Below are 8,292 nucleotides of genomic sequence, written 5' to 3'. Positions count from 1 at the left end.
CGGAAAATATGATTGAGAATGAGCATGATGGGGATGACGAAGCGACTGGTGATGATGGTCCGGACAATTCCGATGACGAATTAAATCTGGCAGCCGAATGCAAGCAAATGCTGACGGTTATGTCTCAAATGATGCAGCGTGTTCAAACTTTGGAATCTAAAATAAACGGTAAAATCAAAAATAAATCTAAAAACAAGGTTTCGAACAGCACATTCAGGGACGATGAAAAAAACCGGAAGAAAAACTCGGAAGGAAATCAACCGAAGGACTTCTTGGAGTGGCTGAAGAATCGGAACAGCTCAATAGGGAGTTCAAGACCAAGAGAGCAGGATAAGAAGGAGGATCCGGTGCTCAACGCTCATCGGTCGCAGGACAAGAGATTTCCGGTTCACAAGTGGTCCATCAAATACGACGGAATGGACAACGGAAGGAGACTGAACGAGTTCGTGAAGGAGGTTGAATTCAACGCCCGATCGGAAGGATTCTCGCAGGTTGAGCTTCTGAAGTTCGCCCACCACCTGTTCACCGACAAAGCCAGATCCTGGTACATGGAGGTGAGCAGCTACGGAAGGATCAACAGTTGGGGCGAGTTAGTCGCCGAATTAAAAAACGAGTTCTTACCTGTCGATATGGATTACGTCTACGAACGCCAGGCTTGTAACCGTCGACAGGGAGCCAGGGAAAAGTTTCAGGATTACTACTTGGATATGGTAAGAATCTTCCGCAGTCTGTCCATCCCATGGGACGAAAAACGTCGATTTGACCTGCTGTTCCGAAACACCCGCGAGGACTGCCGGATCGCCATGTTAGCCGCACACGTCAACACGATTCCTGAAATGAAGGATTTTGGTAAGCGTTTTGATTCTATAAACTGGCAACTCTACTCGAGGAAAGATAGTAGGTTCCAAAGTAGACCAGCTCAGGTCGAAGAGATTAGCCAAAATCAATCGCTTAGGCCTAGAGAAACCAGATGGCAGAACTCCGGGCAAAATCGGGACAGAGGTCAACCGTCGAGGCCAGAAGGGATCCGGATTTTCCGGAAGAATTCCGACAAGCCTCTTTATATTGAAAACAGGGATAGAAAAATGGATTACCAAGACAGACAGAAAGCGAAATCGGAAATCCCACCTACACAGAGGACTTCTAATCCTGGTCCCAGCGGAACCAATGTCCTGCAACGGATTGTTAACGCGTACATTCCGCCCCGGCGGGATGTCTGCTTTAACTGTCACGAAGAAGGTCATGGGTTCACGGACTGTGACAAGGAAAGGAATTGCTTCTGTGCACGGTGTGGATTCCCGGGATTCTTCGCAAAAGAATGTCCATATTGCCAATCAAAAAACGTGGCAAAGACTGCCCAGTAAGGCCGGGCAGTCTTTTAGAAAAGCCAGCTAGACCTCACCATCTAGAGGCAAGTTCTTCCGAAGAAATTCTTCAGCAGTTAGGCTATTCGCAAGTGAGAGAAGACGTTAACAAGGATGTCGAGATTGCAACATTGCTCGTCAACCTCGATAACGATTCTCGTCCATTTGCGAAAGTCGAACTGATGGGAATTTCTGTCGTAGGCCTTCTAGATAGTGGGGCATCTAGGACTATCATAGGCATAGGAAGTAAGAAACTCATTCGACTACTTAAATTAAAAATAATACCCACCAATATCAAACTCTCGACAGCTGGAGGCCAACATCTGGAGGTCATTGGGGCCGTAGATATCCCGGTCACCTTCAATGGGGTCACCAAGTTGTTGTCCGTCCTTGTCGCTCCAGAGTTGAACCGGCGATGCATCCTAGGTTACGATTTCTGGCGGAAGTTCGGGATACGTCCAACTTTGCAGGAATCCGTCGAGTCACTGGATGGCGAAGCTGGTACAAATCTGGAAGAAGATGAGGAGAGATTAAGTGACGATCAAAAGAGGCAGTTGGATGATGTTAAGAAGATGTTTCTTGTAGCGGGGCCAGGTCGATTTGGGGAAACAAAGCTGTTGGAGCACAGGATAGAACTCAAAGATGAGTTCATACACTCAGAACCGGTAAGAAAGAACCCATACCCCTGGAGCCCGGAAATCCAACGCAAGATTCATCTTGCCGTCGACAAAATGTTGGCGGAGGACATCATCGAACCGTCGGAGTCCGACTGGTCTCTTCCGATCGTCCCGGTATCGAACGAGACAGCGATGAGGTTCGACTCTGTTTGGATGCGAGGAAATTAAACGAGCGCACCAAACGAGACGCGTACCCCCTCCCACATCAGAACAGGATCCTGAGCCATCTGGGAAAGTTTAAATATTTATCGACGATAGATCTTTCCCAGGCTTTCCTTCAGATACCGCTCCATCCAGATTCACGGAAATTTACGGCTTTTTCTGTACCAGGACGGGGTTTGTTCCATTTCCGGCGACTCGCATACGGTCTAGCCAACAGTCCGGCAAGCTTGAGCAAGGTCATGGATCGAACACTCGGTCATGGGGCATTGGAACCGTATATTTTCGTGTATCTGGATGATATCGTAGTGGTCAGCGCGTCATTTGAAGACCACATGACGAAATTGCGTGAGCTTGCGAGTCGGTTGCGTAAAGCGAACTTATACATTAATCTAAAAAAATCAAACTTCTGCTGCCACGAACTACCGTATTTGGGGTATATCTTATCCAGAGAAGGACTTCGCCCAAACCCAGATCGTATTCAAGCGATCTTGGGATTTGAGGTGCCCAACTCGGTAAGATCCTTACGTAAATTCCTCGGTATGGCAAATTACTACCGTAGGTTCATCTCAAATTTCAGCGAACTCACTGCACCTCTTACGGACTTGTTAAAAAACAAGCCCAAGAAGGTGCAGTGGAACGACGCAGCAGAAGGAGCTTTCCAAGCCATCAAGGAGCGGCTAATCACAGCCCCTGTGATGGCGAATCCAGACTTCAGCAAACCATTTTGCGTACAAACGGACGCAAGCGATACCGCGCTCGCAGGGGTACTCACGCAAGTACAGGGAGGCTTGGAACGAGTAATTGCTTTTCACTCAGAGAAGCTGAAAGGGGCCGAATTACATTATCATGCAGCGGAGAAGGAAGGACTGGCCGCCCTCCGCTGCATCGAAAAATTCCGGTGTTACATCGAAGGCACACATTTTACACTGGTCACGGACTCTTCGGCGTTATCCTTCATCATGCGAGCGAAATGGAAGTCCTCGTCGCGCCTCAGCAGATGGAGTATAACGCTGCAGCAGTACGATATGGATGTGAAACACCGTAGAGGGAAAGAAAACATCGTGCCCGATGCCCTTTCACGTTCTATCGAATCATTGGATCCGGTTGTAGAAGACGAGTGGTATCGAAACCTTTTCGCTGCTGTTCAGCAGGATCCGGAAAAATACATTGACTTCCGGATTGAAAACCGGAAGTTGTACAAGCTCGTGGCGTCAAAATCAGATGTCCTGGACTACACGTTCGCGTGGAAAGAGTGCGTACCGAAGTCCCAAAGGAATCGAGTCATGCAACAGGAGCACGAAGAAAAATTGCACATTGGGTACGAAAAATCCATTGATTCTCTCAAACGACGGTTCTACTGGCCACGGATGTCTGCCGACCTAAAGAAACACCTTGCACAGTGTGACGCGTGTAAGGAAAACAAGCACCTCACACATTCCACCGTTCCCGAGATGGGAAAACAACGGATTGCGACCAGACCCTTCCAGATTGTGTGCATGGATTACATACAATCTCTTCCCAGAAGCAAGCAGGGCAACGCACACCTACTCGTAGTTCTTGACCTGTTCTCGAAATACTGCCTGCTTGTTCCTGTGAAGAAGATTGCTTCGGGTAGTCTGTGTACCATTCTGGAAGAGCAATGGTTTCGCAAACTGTCTGTCCCTCAGATCATCATTTCCGACAACGCATCAACTTTTTTGTCAAAGGAATTTCAGTCATTGTTGCAGAAGTACGAGGTGCAGCACTGGGCTAACGCACGCCATCGAAGCCAGGCAAACCCCGCTGAACGTCTTAACCGAACAATCAATTCAATGATCAGATCATACGTGCGTGTTGACCAACGAATGTGGGATTGTCGCATTTCGGAGGTCCAACACGTACTAAACAACACCGTGCACGCTACGACTAAATACACTCTACACCGCATCGTTTTCGGAAACGAGATCATCACTCGTGGATCTGATTTTGTTCAGGAAATGCAACCAACATTGACGGAGGAGGAACGCATGTCCAAATTCAAAACCTTCAACCGAGTAGTATGGGAAATCGTTAGTAAAAATCTCCGGTCAGCATACGAAAATACCAAAAAGAGATATGACCTTCGTCAGAAAACTTATACACCCACTTTCAATGTCGGGCAAAGGGTTTTTAAAAGATCGTTTAAACCAGGGGTGAGCAACATTTTGAACCAACGGGCCAATTCAGATTTGAAATCTTGTCGGCGGGCCGCACTTAAAATATATTTTTTGTGATAATTATCAGAACTTCACGTCATTTTTCATAACAACAAATTATTGGCGAAAACAAATCTGAAAAAGAAAAGATAGAACGAATTCACATTTTCGAAAACAGTAATTCACGGCAGTAACAACGCGGCTTTTTTTAAAAACCCGATAAGTAAAAGGTACCAAATCTTTGACATTTTTAAACTCTCTCAATTTTTAATAGTTTTATATAGTACTTCTTTGCGAACATTCGTTCTTACAACATTCTTGTTTAAACCGATGATACAATTCGTCATCACTTCCATTTAATAATCTTTTGGAGTTTACCACAGTGATAACTAAGAGTGTGATAATTATATTTTTAAAGAAATCACAGTCTTCTTAGCGTTGGACGTTGAATGTGATTTTTTTTCACCATTAAAACTTCCCGCATAAATCAGTATCATAAATTGACCGTTTCTGTAATCTTTTTCCCGAGACACCATAAAGATTACTCTTATAGTAATGGATTATAAATGGACGATTATATAAATAGTATTGGAATCGTTTGGACACACCTAACGATACAGTGAATGGGTCATTAAGTACAGTTACGATTAAATGAAGATTAATTTTTTTCGAGCCAGTACGATCATACGTGTTATCTTTTTTAAATAATCCACCCATAAAATAATAACGATACAGCATATCCTCAATCAACAATGAAAGGATTCATAGGATTTTCCAAATTTAAATTAGTTTTATTTCTATTTTCGGAAACAATTAAACAGATTTAGTTAAACTTATTGCATTTATTCTCTTGTTGTGAATGAAATATATTTCAAGATACTTATTAAATGACTCCTTCAGGCTCTTCTTGATGTTCCGAATAACAGCGGATTCCGGATGTTTGGAGTAGCATCTTCTTTATGGGTGTTACGGCTCGTCCTGGATGTTGCCTATTCAGTACCTACCGGCTACCTATGGTTAAGCTGCTTCTACGTCGATCCTTCTTATCCTTGTCTCTGTCCGCAAGCCTTGGTGGATCTGCCCAGGTCCCTGTGGAGAAAAAATAAACAGTAATAAGTTCAAATTTCTTTCTATCAAAAAGCGGTAACTTACCTTGTTGGTGTGTGTGTTGGTCAACGTCGAAGCTAAGCTTTCTGAGCTTACGTAGCAAGTTTCCAGTTCTGGAACCAAAATTAAAAGGACAGAAAACGTCGGCACAGTTAGTCGGGGGAAACTTTTTTCGCTGCAATTCGGCCACGTGTATTGAAGTGACAGCAAGAAGTTGACGGTGCGTTGCTAAAATATTCAATTTGATTTTCGGATTATTCATTGTATCTTCCAATAATATTTTTTTATCTTTTCAGCGCGTTGCAAAAAAACGCAATTTATGCTTAAGATCATCAACTGAATCTTTCATAAATAATCTTGTGCCATTTCTAGCTAAAGCACATTCAGCAAAGTCGCAATCCGAATCAGTACTATTAATGTTATAAGAATGGAATAGTTCTGAAGATTCAGCGTACAGTATTTAGCTATGCGGGTTGTCCTCAAAGCCTAGATTGTTTTTCCTACAAACGTTAAAAAGCTCGTTTGTTTAAATTGAAGTTCTGTATTGGATCATTGCATTTCGATGTTGAGCACGGTTGTCGAAATCACAGAAAAATGTTTAATTTCACGTTTTTTTAAGCAACTATCTTTCAAACTACGTTCTTGATTTTAGAATTTTTATCCAAATTTTTATCATTTTTAATCTTATTTAGATATCATTAGAATGGGACTTCTGAAGCTATATTTTGACTCTGGTAATGTGGATTGCGAATTACAAGTGAAATTACTCAATTTTTCGATGTTTGTGATAAATATTCTATCAAATTTCTGAAAAAAGTATCACAGATAATCGTCAAAGACATTTTGGGTGGAATCACAGAATTTCAGATATCAATTGTTTTTATCAAGAACTAATAATTTTTGTGGGTTGATTCATGTTTATAAACAATCTAAAATCGTTCACCCAGGCTTTATTGTTTAACTTTCATGATTTTCGTCAATTCTCAGAAATTTAAAAAATATATAAGAAGTTTTAAGTTTAATTTTTTTTTGCCATTGGATAGAATAATTAAAAAAAATCTGCTGAGCATATTTTTTATCATTCAAATTTATATTTTTTATTGAAATAAAAAATAGGTAATGACTTCACTAAACCGGCTTCGAAATTCCTTTAACCATGTGTAGGTTCCGATTTTTGACTGTTCTTCTGACTCACGTTAATGGATTTTGCGCTCAAAGTGGAAGTAAAAAAGTATACTAATGAAACACTCCAATGCAACATTATGTCAATAAACAACATTGCATTTAAGCCTTGAACAGAACATAATAAACGCTTAAAATGCCAGAAAAAAGTTAACAATCCGAAATTTTCCTAATTATTTATTGTAGAAAAAAGTTAAGGCATAAAAATTTGAAAAAAGCTTCGCGGGCCGCACACAAGGGTCTCGCGGGCCACATGCGGCCCGCGGGCCGCGTGTTGCTCACCCCTGGTTTAAACAATCGTCAGCCGGAAACAATTTCAATGCAAAACTCGGACCGGTCTATGTACCTTGCATCATCCTAGCAAAGAGAGGAACAAGCTCCTATGAAGTGAGCGACATGGATGGGAGGTCACTTGGAATATTTTCTTCTAATGATCTTCGTGCTTGAAGAGAACATCGAAATCACGAAACGGTTTTTATCATCTATATCTTGATTTTTTTATTCAGCCTCGTTTGTATTTAAATATGATCAAACGCATTGCAAAAGTATTGAAATTCAAAAAAAAAACACCTCATATAACCGAAACATTTACGGTTCAGAATTGGGCAATCTACCCTACATAAGACAGGTGAGAAGTAGGTGGGATACTGGAAAGAAACTTACCTAGTATTCGGTCGTTTGCTCCCTGCCTGTGCGAGAAGTTATTAGCTGGTGTGGCTAGCGCACCTGATACCGGGTACGAACCACTTTTGTCAGAGGGTCCTCGGTAATACCAATCGAAAAATCCTGCAGGTCAACAAAAAAAAAATTAAATTAAAATCATTTACCAAAACGAAGCCAAAATAAACAGCATCATTCTGCCCCTACATGAGCACACAATCGACGAAGTCGCGTGCAACATGAAGAAGTGCATGGCATGTTGCATTGCACTTCGCGATACAAAGTTTATGTAGCAGGCATGTAGGCAAAATGTCGCACTTCATCAAAAAAAAAAAATATTTAAAACATCACACAAGTACTCACCATCTCTGCCAGAATCCCCCACGAAAGTTGCGCGCGAAAAGCGTGGGCGCGAAATGCGTGGGCGCAGGGCAAGACACGGACATTCCTCGGTCGGCAAACGTATCCAGGAAGGAAGTCCAGCGAAATCGGGGAGGGCTTCGCAGTGGTTGCAGACGACACTCCGGTCCTGGATCCCATGATCGGAAATGTCCAGCGCATTTGTCTGTGGAGCCTTCTATCATCCGGATTCTCCAAAAGTGCATAGGAACCTAAAAATAGAAAGATAAAACAAAGAAAAGGTTAAGTGCCGAATCAAATACCAACGCTTTCTACTTTATTGTGATTATTCGGATGAAATATATACACTTCAAAGATCACTGGCCAACAATATCGTCGACGAAATGTCTCCAAAATGATAAAAATACCCAAAAATCCACAATAATGAAGAAATTCGTAGCTATTTAAAGAAGTACTTACCACGTTGTTACATTCCATCACTACAAAACGATATTTCAATGTTTCCTTTTTCCACTCGTCCGCCGATTGAGAAACGTCATTCAGCTTTAGTACAGTGTTTAGTACACCCACGTTCACAGACAAAACAACGCATCGCGCAATATAAAT

The 8,292-nt window shown here is 42.2% G+C and overlaps 1 long non-coding RNA gene across 1 annotated transcript; it reads right to left on the bottom strand.

Annotated features, from left to right (window-relative positions):
• Nucleotides 1-1,669: 1,669 nt before the first annotated feature.
• LOC129750060 (uncharacterized) lies at nt 1,670-7,900 on the bottom strand. Its single transcript, XR_008738273.1, has 3 exons — nt 7,690-7,900; nt 7,330-7,452; nt 1,670-1,873 (listed from the first exon to the last, which is right to left on the bottom strand). It is a non-coding gene; the product is annotated as an uncharacterized LOC129750060 (long non-coding RNA).
• Between the last annotated feature and the right edge of the window lie 392 nt (nt 7,901-8,292).

This window comes from Uranotaenia lowii, chromosome 2, assembly GCF_029784155.1.
Source record: "Uranotaenia lowii strain MFRU-FL chromosome 2, ASM2978415v1, whole genome shotgun sequence".
NCBI classification, from domain to species: domain Eukaryota; kingdom Metazoa; phylum Arthropoda; class Insecta; order Diptera; family Culicidae; genus Uranotaenia; species Uranotaenia lowii.
The sequence above is the reverse complement of the archived record's forward strand: the minus strand, read 5'-3'. Positions and strand labels throughout refer to the sequence as shown.